Source organism: Diabrotica virgifera, chromosome 5 (assembly GCF_917563875.1).
Source record: "Diabrotica virgifera virgifera chromosome 5, PGI_DIABVI_V3a".
In the NCBI taxonomy this organism is placed as follows: Eukaryota; Metazoa; Arthropoda; class Insecta; order Coleoptera; family Chrysomelidae; genus Diabrotica; species Diabrotica virgifera.
Genome location: NC_065447.1, coordinates 136092140 through 136109035, shown reverse-complemented (window position 1 = coordinate 136109035; position 16896 = coordinate 136092140). Strand labels below are relative to the sequence as shown.

At 31.7% G+C, this 16896-nt stretch overlaps 1 protein-coding gene across 5 annotated transcripts in view; it reads right to left on the bottom strand.

Moving 5' to 3' along the window:
* LOC114333699 (A disintegrin and metalloproteinase with thrombospondin motifs 16) overlaps positions 1-16896 on the bottom strand; it is a 764845-nt gene that overhangs the window by 548002 nt on the left and 199947 nt on the right. The window lies entirely within an intron of this gene.

Here is a 16896-nt window from a genome sequence, read left to right as displayed (position 1 = left end):
TTATTACAATCTTAGTTATTATTATTAAATTATTTAGATTAAATATTAAAATTTTCCTTTTTTTGAGAAAAATAGTTACCGATCTTTTTACTGATGGTATCAAAAATAAGTAGGTACTTCTTACCTCCTAGTCTCCTCACACTGCTTTTTAATATTCACAAAAATTTTAAAATCTTATTTACAGCTGAACCAAAAATTATTTGTTTTTAATAGGTGCTTATAATTACGTGAATATTTATAATAAAGACAATCAAAAGTTTATAAATTTGTAAATATAATACGATATACTTAAAAGTATCCTCTTGTTAAGATAGGCGTAAATGGCTGTAGATCCAGAGTAGGGATAGGTAACAAACTCTCAGAATCGTTCGAAATAAGCAGTGGCCTGAAACAAGGAGATGCGCTGTCACCTCTCCTTTTTAATATAGTCCTGGAGAAAGTAGTAAAAACAGCACAAATTAGAACAGAATTACTGACAGTAAATGGACCAAAATTACTACTAGCATACGCGGATGACATTGACATTGTGGGAAACACAGTCACCAATGGGAAGGAGACTTTCAGTAAGTTGGAGGTGGAGGTAAAGAAAACTAGTTTAAGGGTAAATGAAGAGAAAACCAAACACATGTGCATCAACAGACAAAAGGGACGAGATAGAATAGGGCAAAATGTCACGATAGACCCATATAACTTTAAAAGAGTGGAGAGTTTTAAATACCTCGGAGCAACAATCACTGCGGATAACGATATCACGGAAGAGATTAAAAGAAGAATTCAGACAGCAAACATATGTATGTATAGCGTCCAAAATAATATTAAATCTAAGAGCCTAACACGAGCATCAAAGATCAAAATATATAAAAGAGTGAGTAGACCGGTGCTGATGTATGGGTGTGAGACGTGGACTCTGACCAAAGCAACTGAAAGAAAACTTAGATGTTTTGAGAGAAAAATCGTCACAAAACTATTTGGACCATATCACGACCCTAATACCAACGAATACCGAATGAGAACAAATGCTGAGGTCAAGCAGATGTATAGGGCGAGCGAAGTAGTAAAACAAATTAAATCTCAGCGTCTAAGATGGGCTGGCCATGTCCATAGACTTCCTAATAACCGCCTTGCCAAACTGATCTGGAAGGAAGACCCCACAGGAACGCCCACGAATGCGATGGAGAGACAATATATGGTCAGATTTAAGAACAATGGGGCTACTCACTGACCCAACTATCATGGACGACCGTTCGAGATGAAAGCGAGTTGTGCAGTCAGCCAAGATCCACCCCGGGTTGTAGTGCTACCAGAAAAAGAAGAAAAGTACCTTAGTGGTTAATGTTAAAAAATATATAAATTACTTAGGAGACTATAGATTAATATAGTGGGATTGGGATTTGGGCTATTTTACACAATATTCAAGTTCAATTAATTAACTGAAAGAACCAGTCTCCGAACTTGGTCCAAGGCTAACCGTAGTCAACATTTTGAAATTTAAAAAAATAGTCTCATATAGAAAATAAATAAATTTTCACATGAGTAATACAAGTTAGTTAAAAGACTAATTTTATTTGTGAATGTGGAACGAATAAATACAGTGTTGTACTTTACAGATACATTTGAAGAACTTGACAACATATACCACACGTTTAACATGTATAAAAAAGTGAAAGAAGCGGCTGGTATCTTTAATAAGAAACAAACTGCATTGCTACAGGATGAACATGGTAAAGTAATATTTGAAGTAGAGGACAAACTTTACTAACTGCGACGGACCCCGAATAACACGCTCTGAGGTAATAAAAGCCATACAATCATCAAAAGTGTCAAAAGATGTCAGAGTGACTAATCTTGATGAAATTCCAACTGAAATATACAAGCTAATGAATGATAGCAATGTTTAAGAGGCTATAACTTCGTTTTTCAATACCATTTATACCAGCGGACAACTACCCAATGGTTGGTTTAATTCACTGTTTATAGCTCTACCTAAGAAGACAACAGCAAAAATCTGTGCTGACTATAGAACCATCAGTTTGTTAAACCATTTATTGAAAATTTTTCTGAAGGTAATACATGGTCGTATCTACAATAAATGCGAGGAATACCTGGATCACACACAGTTTGGTTTCCGTAACGGGTTTGGAACGAGAGAGGCCCTGTTTGGAATGAATGTACTTGCTCAAAGATGTCGAAATATATCTGTATACATTTACTGCTGTTTTATTGACTTCCAAAAGGCATTTGATCGTGTTAAACACTCTATATTGATCGAAGCTCTAAAAAACATTGGCTTGGACGGCAGAGATGTTCGAATAATTGCAAATTTATATTGGAATCAAGCATCATCAGTTTTAGTAGATGGTGTAGAATCACAGGCTCTTGATATTAAAAGAGGAGTATGGCAGGTATGCCTCTTGCCACCCCTGCTTTTCAACGTTTACTCCGAAAGAATTTTCAGAAAAGTAATTTCTGAAAAACAAGAAGGAATACTTGTGAACGGTGAAGTCATCAATAATTTGCGATATGCGGACGATACAGTACTCCTAGCTTCTACTCAAGAAGATCTGCAAACACTACTTGATAGTGTCTTTGAGAGTTGTAGGGAGGCAGGTCTGGATCTGAACATAGGAAAAACCAAAAATACTCGTAATAAGTAAACAACAGCATATAAAACCGTCTATATATGTAAATAATATCAAACTTGAGCAAGTTGATAAAATCGTTTACCTTGGACAGCAATTAAATTGTAACGCAGAAAGTTACGGCGAAATTAGATCTAGGATAGAGCAGGCTAGAGAGGCTTTTAGAAGGATGTCCAAGGTGTTATGTAACAGAGACCTAAAATTGGCATTGAGAATCCGCCAAATTGGCTGATACGTGTTCTCGGTCTTACTTTACGATGTCGAGTCCTGGACTGTGAATACACTCGATCTAAATCGCCTTGAGGCTTTCGAAATGTGGTGCTATAGAAGAATTAAAAGTTTCCTGGGTGGAGAAGATTCGAAACTCCGCAATACTTGAACGTCTCAGCAAGACTGCTGAGATCATAAAAAGCATCAAGCAGAGAAAGCTGGAGTATTTCGGACATGTAATGAGAGGTCCCAAATATAGGTTGCTATAAAATATCGTGCAAGGAAAAATAGCAGGCAAACGCAGTCCAGGACGAAGAAGAACCTCATGGTTGAAGAACTGGAGATTGGTATGGTGTTGATACAAGCATGCTATTTAGGGTGGCAGTGAATAAAATTAAGATAGCTATGATGGTAACCAACGTTCTGAAAGGACACGGTACATGAAGAAGAAGAAGTTGTAGGTACTTTATTATCTTTTATGAAGGTCATTTTTCTTACCAAATATATTTTTAATAATATTCCAAAGGGAATGTAAAATTCATATTTATAGTTATATCACACTGCAACGATCATGTAATCAGAATAAAAGACCTTTTCTTCAACATAATATATAATATTTTTAGTCTATTTTATTACAAAACAAATATTCCTTTATTATAGGATTATAGGTACATTTATTCAATATTTAAAAGGATTTACAATCTACGCTTTAATTATTTTACTTGTAAATTTTTTAAATGTTTACATTAAATTCATCAATATGTATGAAAAGATTTAAAACTTTCTTTTATTTTACATTACCAGGAATAGTATATCACGTTAAAAAACTTGAGCTAATACATTAACTTGCGCAAGAAATGCTCACGCATTAGTGATATTTTTACGGAAGAAGTTCAACTATAGGTTAGAACAGTAACGTGTGTGATATATGTATGCATACTTGAAATTTGAATAGATTTTGAAACATTTTGTTTTAAACACAACACAACCATATGTTATACAACTACCATAGCAAAGAATTATTAATGGAATCATTTAAAAGGTTTGCATTGCGATGGAAAATAGTAAAGGCATTACTAATTTCAAACCAACATATTATTGTGAGTTTTTCTACGATTCACAGCTATTATTAGGCATAATATAATGATATGAAATAAATGCTACACAACGTCGACATTACAAGACAATTTCTTATCAGTAAATGTATAAATTAGTTCCACAAATATACTATATTAAATATTGGACGAAAACTATAAATACAAATTATTGATATTCCGGAACAAGACAACGCAGTTATTTATTAGATCATTCACAGCATTATGTACACCAAATGAAGCACATCAACTCTTTTTTGGTTCGGACCGTTAAACCAAAAAAAAAGGAAATAAAAATAGATGAATATCAACAAAACTGAAACGACAAATTTACACATTTCTCGTCCAGGGACCTTCCAAAATATTTTCTTAAAGCATAAGGCCACGCATAGGAGGTACAATAATTTAGTATATTTGAATAACCACGCTTAGCAGATGATAATTAACATATCTAATAAGAGTAACAGAATAATGACAATATTCACTAAATATGAAATTTACGTATTTTATAACGAATAGAAATGGTAATGGAGGTACGCTACAAATGAAATTGACTAGAAGGTATAATATATCAGTATACTATACTGATTCTAAATTAAGATAAAGACTAATACAATGTACTATGTTTTAAACAATTTAGTAGGTATCTCTTTAACATCTATATTAAAATAAATACTACCAATAACTATGTGGTTATTGAGATTAGATTAAATTGGTGTAATTGTTAAGCGTTAACTTTACTAGAAAATTAACTTGGTAAGTATAAATTTAATCAGAATCTAATTAAATATTTTAACATTTATTTTAACCACTTAACTTAGAATTTTTTAATGAAAGTGGTAATTTATGATTTGACCTTGTTTGATTTTTAACGAGGTTTTATTTAGTTTTTCGTTTAGGTTTTACATTAAATAATAAAAACATTATTTAAATATTTTTATTTATTTCTATAAAATATAATATAATATAATATAATATAATATAATATAATATAATATAATATAATATAATATAATATAATATAATATAATATAATATAATATAATATAATATAATATAATATAATATAATATAATATACTATAATATAATATAATATAATATAATATAATATAATATAGTATTTCTAATATAATATCTAATAATCTAATATAATATTTCTACTGAAAAGAAAAATTAATTAACTTTAAAACGAAAATACAATTTATAATAATATTATAAATAATGCCGGCATTTATTCCGGAAGAATAAAAACTGTATTTTGAAGAAAAAATATTTTGTTTATATATCGATTGCAGATTATATTTGAATAACTTGAACACTTGAATAAATGCTGTCACAATTCTATTTTTTTTTATTAGTTCTTAGTGCCTGGAAAATGTCCTACGGTTCATTTTAATATTATGCCTCTTGCTCGGCTACGTTTCCGTTAAGAAGTATATTTTTTACGTTTACAACATATTAGCAAAAATGGCATTATTATCATCATACATATCCAATACCAAGACTACCTGATTGTAAAATTATGAAAGCTATTTGGTTAAATGTTCATCACTAATAGCGCAGTCACTGAAGGTTTTCACCTCCGATTTCGTTGAAACTCCATCGATGTTCATGAAAGTTGGTGAGTAGTTAGAGGATACCTCGCGGAACAAAGTTGACATGATGATAACTTGTGCTTTGACCCTTGGGGTGACTGCCACCCTTGTCGGGGGTGAAAATTATTTTGTTAAAAATAATTCCATAAATCGATAGAGGGACAAATTATAAGCAAAATTTGTTATACAGGGTGTCTGCGTAACTTGGAACCATATGGGAAACTTTTTTAATATCAATTTTACGAAAAAAAGTTATTCTTTATAAAGTGCCCTGCATAGTCTAAAACCTAAAATGCAATCATCAGATATCAAATTTTGTCAAGAGTATACGAGGTATGTCAAAAAATATGAATTTCGCTCAAGAGCAAACTACCTTTATGTTTCAAAATATCAAAAAATTTTATTATGAAAAGTTATTTGTAATTAAAAACCATATTCAAATATGCAATAACAGCCTTTTGCATGAAAAAAAAATTCTGAAATTTTCCTAAATTACCGATTCCGAACATCATTTTTATTTATTAGACATGTAATAACTCTTTTATTAATAATTTTAGGAAAAAAAGTTATTCTTCATAAAAATCTGTTCATAGTCTAAACCTTAAGATGCAACCATCAGTTATCCACGTTTCTTAATTTTATACAAGGTGTGTCAAATAATATGAATTTAGAAAGAATTATTTCTAAATTCTTTCTATATTATTTGACACACCTCGTATAAAATTAACAAACTTGGATAACTGATGGTTGCATCTTGAAGTTTGGACCATGCACAGATTTTTATGAAGAAAAAGTTTTTTTACTAAAATTATTAATAAAAGAGTTATTACATGTCCAATAAATAAAAATGATGTTCAGAATCGGTAGTTTAGGAAAATTTCAGAATTTTTTTTTGAAGTAGAAGGCTGTTATTGCATATTTTAATATGGTTTTTAATTACAAATAACTTTTCATAATAAAATTTTTTGATATTTTGAAATATAAAGGTAGTTTGCTCTTGAGCAAAATTCATATTTTTGACATACCTCGTATACTGTTGACAAAATTTGATATCTGATGATTGCATCTTAGGTTTCAGACTATGCAGAGCACTTTATAAAGAATGACTTTTTTTTCGTAAAATTGATATTAAAAAAGTTTCCCATATGGTTCCAAGTTACGCAGACACCCTGTATAAAGTTATCAATATAAATCAACACTTTTTGAGTTATTAAAGATCAAAAATTTTATTTTTTTTCTAAGAAATGCATGTTTTAAAGCTGTTTTTTACGTATAACTCAAAAACTATAAGCTTTATCAAAAAAGGTATTATTACCAAAATTGAAGATAATAAAAAACTAAATACATTTCTCACTAAAAGAACTAAATTAATGTTAGTTGAAAGTGAGTTATGGGTAATTGAATGTATATTTTTTTGACGAGTACTCAAATGTAAATATTCAAGCTTAAATGACGGGAAAACGATGCATTTTATAAAATATACCTGCTCAATATTTGTCAAAATACTTTAGAATACCTATCAAATGAGCTCCCGAAGAAGTTAATAACATCAAAATTAAGCAAGTTATGATGACAATAAGAGAACCCTTTTGAATTTTTTAGGAAAAAGTGAAAAATTAAACATACGTCATTTCCACAAAAATTAAAATTTATAGTAATATTTACAATAATTTCTTTATATTAGCAAAAGTAATTATTTCATAAACTTTTAGCGGTTTTGAATGCATATTTTTGAAAAAAGGTTATAATTTAAAAAACCAGAATTTTTAAAATTATCGTAATTTTCATTTTCTTTTGATAATAACTCAAAGATTACTCAATATACGTAAAAAAAATATATATATATATTATATATATATATACATATATATATATATATATATATATATATATATATATATATATATATATATATATATATATATATATATATATATATATATATCTATGTATGTGAAAAGAGAAAATAATTATTCTCTTGGTAGCCCGGCGAATAGCAAAATCAAGCTTTATAACAATAAAGCTATGAAAGGCGATGTAACGGAATCCTTTTTCCGACAATACATCATGCAAACACCGTTTGGGCTAACCAATTCGTCTCTTACTGGAGAATACAGTAAAATGAAAAATAGATAATTGCATTTCAGTTAGATTCGAACCCCACCGGTGCCCCGACTAGTTTCGACTCATGTCAAGTCGTCATCAGGAGACACTAGGTAGGTGTTCGAAGCTAACTGATTTGCCGCTATTACTTCGTGAATTTATAAACTAAATCCACCAGAGTATACTTAGTACGACCTCTATATGTGAAAAGAGAAAATAATTATTCTCTTGGTAGCCCGGCGAATAGCAAAATCAAGCTTTATAACAATAAAGCTATGAAAGGCGATGTAACGGAATCCTTTTTCCGACAATACATCATGCAAACACCGTTTGGGCTAACCAATTCGTCTCTTACTGGAGAATACAGTAAAATGAAAAATAGATAATTGCATTTCAGTTAGATTCGAACCCCACCGGTGCCCCGACTAGTTTCGACTCATGTCAAGTCGTCATCAGGAGACACTAGGTAGGTGTTCGAAGCTAACTGATTTGCCGCTATTACTTCGTGAATTTATAAACTAAATCCACCAGAGTATACTTAGTACGACCTCTATATGTGAAAAGAGAAAATAATTATTCTCTTGGTAGCCCGGCGAATAGCAAAATCAAGCTTTATAACAATAAAGCTATGAAAGGCGATGTAACGGAATCCTTTTTCCGACAATACATCATGCAAACACCGTTTGGGCTAACCAATTCGTCTCTTACTGGAGAATACAGTAAAATGAAAAATAGATAATTGCATTTCAGTTAGATTCGAACCCCACCGGTGCCCCGACTAGTTTCGACTCATGTCAAGTCGTCATCAGGAGACACTAGGTAGGTGTTCGAAGCTAACTGATTTGCTTGCATGATGTATTGTCGGAAAAAGGATTCCGTTACATCGCCTTTCATAGCTTTATTGTTATAAAGCTTGATTTTGCTATTCGCCGGGCTACCAAGAGAATAATTATTTTCTCTTTTCACATATAGAGGTCGTACTAAGTATACTCTGGTGGATTTAGTTTATAAATTCACGAAGTAATAGCGGCAAATCAGTTAGCTTCGAACACCTACCTAGTGTCTCCTGATGACGACTTGACATGAGTCGAAACTAGTCGGGGCACCGGTGGGGTTCGAATCTAACTGAAATGCAATTATCTATTTTTCATTTTACTGTATTCTCCAGTAAGAGACGAATTGGTTAGCCCAAACGGTGTTTGCATGATATATTGTCGGAAAAAGGATTCCGTTACATCGCCTTTCATAGCTTTATTGTTATAAAGCTTGATTTTGCTATTCGCCGGGCTACCAAGAGAATAATTATTTTCTCTTTTCACATATAGAGGTCGTACTAAGTATACTCTGGTGGATTTAGTTTATAAATTCACGAAGTAATAGCGGCAAATCAGTTAGCTTCGAACACCTACCTAGTGTCTCCTGATGACGACTTGACATGAGTCGAAACTAGTCGGGGCACCGGTGGGGTTCGAATCTAACTGAAATGCAATTATCTATTTTTCATATCTATGTATATATATATATATATATATATATATATATATATATATTTAAAACAAAAGATGAGAAGTTATTGGTTTAACGACCACTCGTACCATATCAATCAAATGAAATAGAGAATGTGGAGAAATCCCCTTACGAATAATTCACACATCCACCATTTTGGGTTGGGAAAATTTTTTGAATAGAATTAAAAATCCCAACACTAGTTCTTAGAAATGTGTTTCGCCCTCTTCAACCTCTCTGGGCTCATCGGTAAGGATGAGAGGTTGAATATCCTTAGACACATTCCACTCAAAAACAACATTCGAGACCAAGACATAGCAGAAGCGTAGATCTACGCCAAATCTGAAAATGACAGTCTCAAGTTTTAATTCCCTAATTACTTGAAGTAAAACATATGTTTAAAACAAAAGATGAGAAGTTATTGGTTTAACGACCACTCGTACGATATCAATCAAATGAAATAGAGAATGTGGAGAAATCCCCTTACGAATAATTCACACATCCACCATTTTGGGTTGGGAAAATTTTTTGAATAGAATTAAAAATCCTAACACTAGTTCTTAGAAATGTGTTTCGCCCTCTTCAACCTCTCTGGGCTCATCGGTAAGGATGAGAGGTTGAATATCCTTAGACACATTCCACTCAAAAACAACATTCGAGACCAGAGAGGTTGAAGAGGGCGAAACACATTTCTAAGAACTAGTGTTAGGATTTTTAATTCTATTCAAAAAATTTTCCCAACCCAAAATGGTGGATGTGTGAATTATTCGTAAGGGGATTTCTCCACATTCTCTATTTCATTTGATTGATATCGTACGAGTGGCCGTTAAACCAATAACTTCTCATCTTTTGTTTTAAACATATGTTTTACTTCAAGTAATTAGGGAATTAAAACTTGAGACTGTCATTTTCAGATTTGGCGTAGATCTACGCTTCTGCTATGTCTTGGTCTCGAATGTTGTTTTTGAGTGGAATGTGTCTAAGGATATTCAACCTCTCATCCTTACCGATGAGCCCAGAGAGGTTGAAGAGGGCGAAACACATTTCTAAGAACTAGTGTTAGGATTTTTAATTCTATTCAAAAAATTTTCCCAACCCAAAATGGTGGATGTGTGAATTATTCGTAAGGGGATTTCTCCACATTCTCTATTTCATTTGATTGATATCGTACGAGTGGTCGTTAAACCAATAACTTCTCATCTTTTGTTTTAAACATATGTTTTACTTCAAGTAATTAGGGAATTAAAACTTGAGACTGTCATTTTCAGATTTGGCGTAGATCTACGCTTCTGCTATGTCTTGGTCTCGAATGTTGTTTTTGAGTGGAATGTGTCTAAGGATATTCAACCTCTCATCCTTACCGATGAGCCCAGAGAGGTTGAAGAGGGCGAAACACATTTCTAAGAACTAGTGTTAGGATTTTTAATTCTATTCAAAAAATTTTCCCAACCCAAAATGGTGGATGTGTGAATTATTCGTAAGGGGATTTCTCCACATTCTCTATTTCATTTGATTTATATATATATATATATATATATATATATATATATATATATATATATATATATAACCAAATTTTAGTTTTTTATGTTTCAAATACTTTACGTGTTTCACTATTTCTGTGGGGTAAAAAGTAACCAAGATAGAAACGTTTAAATCTTAAATTTTGCTGCGAGAACCATGTAACCGGTGCAATTTAACCTTTTATCTTTAAAAACGTGAGGAGTTTAAAAGATCAATTTCAACGTGGTTTAATAGCCTTTGGAATTAACTATTAAGCATTTTTTTTCTACAACCGTGTTAAAAATGCAATTTTTAGACTCCATACGAGCGTTAATAATGCTACTTTAAGGCACTAGTGTTTTACATTATTTTTAAGGCACTGCAGTTCGTATTGACCGTATAGACAATTTTGATGTAATGTCAAAAAAAATATAAAACTGGAATGTCAGTCAAGTTCAAGTAAACGTTTTTGTAGATATTGTCCTGTAATTACGTTTGTAGAAAAAATATTGTATGATATCCGTGTTAAAAAGTACATTTTTAAGGCATAATTATCGGGTTATTTTTAATAAAATAATTTTCACCCCCCAAGAAGGGGGTATCCACCCGCAGGGTAAAAGCGCAAGTTGGCACCATGTCACCGATGTTTCTTGAGGTATCCTCTATCCACTCACCAATTTTCATGTAAATCGATGGAGGTTCAACGAAATCGGCGGTAATAGTTTCATATCCATCTTCAGTGACTGCACTATAAATAAACTTCTTACTTCCATGTCCCTGAATGGACAATATAATATTGTCCATTCATGGACAATATTATTTGTTTGCTGGTACAGGTTGTTTATGAGAGAATATTTATATATTTTTGTCGGCCATGGAAATGTTTTTCTTGGGAATAATTAACTATGTGTTTAATATAGATAATTTACACAATAATTATAGTTTAATTAAACTTAATTAATTAACCTGTATTAAAATACAATTTAAATTTTCGAAAAATGACATAATTTGAGGTTAGATATAAAATATACAGAAATTAATAGAAAATAGGTGAGGATAATAAATAAATAAGCCGTAAGAATCTCAAAATAACACAAAATCGAAAAAGAATATTGAATAAAGAACAATTTGTAAGAATCAAAAGGGCACAAAAAATGGTAATTTTTAGTTCGCAATGTATAATAAGAGAATTTGTAAAGCCCAACGTAATAGAAATAAAACTACAAATAAATAATTGCAAATACTATAGAATTATAAATATATGATTTAGAAGAATAAACAATAATTATACTGCAATTATGACATCAATTTACAAAAATAATGTTTACATGAATTAAAAAAGAGCTTCAATATGTTTATGGTAAACTATAAAATTTCTGTATCAAAGTAATCACACAAGAAAAAAACAAAAGGAAAAAGCAAACTTAAGTATACTAAAGGAAGAAATAGAATCTCAGTTCTTACTATATACCTATGCTATAAAATACAAAATCAAAATGTTAAATATAAATAAAATAATAAATAGGGAAAAGAATATTCATATAGATTTTCAAAAATATGCAAAATATCTTAGCTCGGACACCTAATCAGGCACATCAGATATAAATTCCTCAAGCTTTAATGAAAAGAAGATACAAGACGTCGTTCTAGCAGACGACAAATGATCTGGCTACGTAACATCGAAGAATTGGCAGAAATATAGAATTTGCAAAAACTAACTCCAACCTTCGTTAAGAAGATAGAACCCAAAGAAGAGAAAAGAAATGTAGTAATAAAAATTAAATTTCTAAGCGCGAAATTTACATTTTTCTTTGATATTGATGAACCGATGAAAGAAATAAAGAAAATCAAGACGAATATATATAAAATCAAAATTTCTGGGAAGACACGAAATTACACAACCTGAAGAACGAAAGTATTCAAAATTATAAGCAGAATAATGTCAAAGATTAGCTTATGGTATTATCTTCAGAAGGTCAATGAGTTGAACTAAATGATGAGCCACTGAATTATCTACTCTACAACTAATAGGGAATTATAATTTAACGGTTGGTACAACACCTACGTCTTAGTTTAAAATAGCTACCAAGTTTTGGAATTTAATCACAACTTATCCTAAAGAAGTCCTAGAATTAATAAAATTTCACCTGACGTGCGGAAAGAAACGAAATTATAAAATTTAGAGTTCTGCTGTATGGAGTGGACGTTAAGACATTAATTGTTACAAATGTAAATCGACTCAAGGTTTTCGAGATGTGATACTAAAGGCGTATCCTATATACTTTCTGGGTTGACCGCATTACCAATGTGCAAGTAAAATATGAAATTCTGATGACTAAAGCTCAAAAATTGTAATATATTGGATATATGGGAAATTAAAAGTCAATTAAGATAAATGGGTGACAAATGGGGATAACAGATACAGGGACAGGGAATGAACCGTATTTTATGGTAAAATTTACGTACAAGGTAACACGACTATCAATAAGCATATCAGGACAGGATGCCGAAAGAAGTATTGAAAAAATTGTCACTAATAACAAGCATTATTTTGATATTCTTCTTTCCGACTTAAATATGATTTTTTTTTTTGAAAAATAACCATTATTCTTCAGGAGCAGGGAATAGCTTTTAGTAGCTCTAACTTATGTACTCAATGATCTTCTAAGTACAATATAGCCGCGAAAAAAATTCACACATTAACGCAAATACACAACGTACCGAGAGATAAAACATGGATTTAAGTGAAAATTCCACACCTGTAATTTTGAACCAATCAAAATACGTTATTTTGACAGATCACCATGGCAACGGAGGTATTTTATCGGAAATTTTTTGCTCGTGGGGTACCCAACAGCGAATTATAGTGGAAATTTTTTGACGTTTACAATAACAGAACATTTTTGACAGACTGGTTTTTATTTGTTTACATAATTTAGTTTTGATTCATTTTCTATCACTTGTAGTTACTCAAAACTTATGTAAAATTGAAGAATATACTATTTTCTATCTTGAAATGGTATTCCCATGCAACTACAATGAGTAGAAATTACGAATTTGAAAGCCTAAATAATTGCTGGCAAAGCTATGGCGCGCTATTAATCTGTTCATGCAGCTTTGGATTTTCAAATGCAAATTTGGTGTGGAATTTTCTTACCGAATACCACGCGAAGTCAAATTAATATCCGGAAATTTTTTTTTGATCATGAATATTTTTATAAAATTTCCGGAAATAATTTGACCTCTAGTGGTATTACTAGTGAAAATAATTAGTTAATTTAGACTCTGCACCAACAAAATCCAATTTAAAAATATACGTAAAGTTAGTTCCAAATAATTTGTAATGGTGAATTAAACTGATCTAGCGACAGGCATCTGTGGCAAGAATCAAAACAGCAGGCAATGAAAGCAGCGAGAATATCTGGTTTCCTGAGGGATATAATCTGGCGGAATAAATATATGAGCACCGAAAGCAAAGTCCGCATTTATAAGACATGTGTTAGACCCGTACTGACATACGCAGCTGAGACAAGGGCCGAGACAACAAAGACCAAACAGATAATGAGAACAACAGAGATGAAAACCCTAAGATCCATAAGAGGTATCACACTCAGAGATAGAGTACGAAACGAAGACACATTGAGAGAGCTAGGCGTTCAGGACGTAGTGAGATGGACAAGAGCGCGACGACGCATGTGGAGGGACCACGTAGATCGGATGGACCCTGAACGTATGGCGCATTGGGCGAAAACACAGAAGCCCAACACCAAGCGACCCATAGGAAGACCCAAAAAACGATGGTACGAGAGTTGGAGCTCCGGATCGCAGCAAAGACTGTAACAGAAGAAACAGGACATAGTCCTATTACAAGAAGAAGAAGAAGAATAAAAAGAAGAAGAAGAAGAAGAAGAAGAAGAAGAAGAAGAAGAAGAATTAAACTGCTGAGGGAGACATAAAGCGATATTTAGCTAATCAAGTTTTTAAACTTTTTTTAGCCCTAGAATAATCTAAAGAGTGATAACATAAATAAAAAAAATATTTTAGAAACAGGTAATAGCACTAAATTACTATCAAAATACGTGTATTAAATCATCCTTTAATTTTATTGTAATATATTTTTAGTCCAAAGCCATTAAAAATACACGAATACAGTAAGGTCTTGTTTTATGCGGTGGATATGTTCTACAGAAAACCGCATATTATAAAAGAATCGCATAAAAAAAGATTTTACTTGCATTGAAAAAGTAGGGATACGTTCCGTAGTTTTCTAAAATCACATAAAATGGTGGACGTTTGTCCACCAAAAATTGTCTTTGTTTGATGTTTTTTTTCTCCATTAGGCCAAATAAAATCTTAAAGAAGAAATTAAAATTGCAGACTAACGATATTGAGATTGCAAAACTCTTCTAACGGAACATAAAACTTTACGACACTTAATTAAATGTTTTAATCCAGAAATCAAAATGTGCTGTTTATTACACTGCAACTTGAAATCTGCAACATGTAAAACTCTTAAATACTTAAACATTTAAATTTAATTTCAAAACAATTACAGGTTATACCTTTCAATGCGAAACTCAGATTTATTAGGTCTGGATCCCGCGTATGAAAAAAAAGTTGATTAATAGCAAGCTGAAAATTTGTTAATAGCTTAAGGGTGTCTAGTCGGACAAACTTTGATATATGGGAACACTGGAACAGGGGCAGTTTTAATTGTGGAACAGGTTAAAAATTTGGAACGGCGAGACCACGAAAACGGCACATTTATTTTGTCCGACAGAACAGACTTAAACTCTCCGAACAGAGATTAAACTCTCATGTAAAAATCAGACTGCTATTTATCACCAAATGGGCATTTTAATGAGTGGAACATGTAGAATATGTCAAATGGCAGGAATTATGACAGATGATAAATAGCAGTTTGGTTTTTGCATAAGAGTTTAATCTCTGTTCGGAGAGTTTAGGTCTGTTCTGTCGGACAAAATAAATGTGCTGTTTTCGTGGTGTGACCGTTCCAAATTTTTAACCTGTTCCACAATGAAAACTGCCCCTGTTCCAGTGTTTCCATATATCAAAGTTTATCCGACTAGACACCCTTAAGCTATTAACAAATTTTCAGCTTGCTATTAATCAACTTTTTTTTCATACGCGGGATCCAGACCTATATGTAATAGCTTCATGCTACATCATGTAACAAAGGGAATGCCCAAATTTCAAACCTTCAGATTACTGACATTTGGATCGGAATAGTTAATATTAATTATACTAGTTGTTAATAATAGACATTTTTGGATGAAATACAAACCGCATAACTTCAAAATCGCATTAAAATAATTTGCATAAAAAGAGAACTTACTGTACACAATATCAATAAACTGCTGCGATAGAAAAAATAGATCTATTAAACTATCCTGATTTGGTTAGTCTAAACTAAAATAATTAGTGACTTTTATAAATAAAAATATTTATTTAAAAAAATATATTTTTCCGAAAATCGGTCAGGAATTCAGACATTTTTGACAACATTTTTGAAAGAAACGTTCAATATATCCTTACACTTATCCGTTGCCTGGAAACGAAAAATAACTGTACGGAAATGTTATTTCCTTACTGTAAGGAAATATTCTTTTTCTATGGATGCTATACAATGTGCAACTTCTCTCACTACTTACATACATTCAAAACGAACAATTTCTGAGGCAGTGAGAAAAGTCGGCCATTGCAGTGAGAAATATTTTTTCTCACGGGTTCACCGCCGGTTTACTTACATATGATCGCCATTTCCATGGTAACATGCACAATACAAACACAATTATTTTTGTCAAACAAAATGTCAAACAACTTGTCAAAACTTATCAAAAATTACCTTTGAAGACTGTTCAACTGTGAATTATAATTTTAAATAAATAAAGTATATAAATATTAAGAATATTAAACACCTATGGGTATATATGTATTTTATTTAAATTTAGGTATATACTATACCTACAAGCACCTAAATTATTTAATTTTGAATTTTGAACTCTTGACAAAAACGCATTCATAGAAAAGTACAGTGTATAACACGAGAGAAAATGACATATTTCTCTCTCGGTTGATTTGCGGCACTCGCCTCGTGCCTCGGCTCGTGCCAACAAACTTCTGCGCTCGTGAGAAATATGTCTTTTTTCTCTCTTGTTGTACAATATACTATTCCTTACAGCAGATTCAGAACAAATTCAATAATTTTGTTTCTATAGTTACA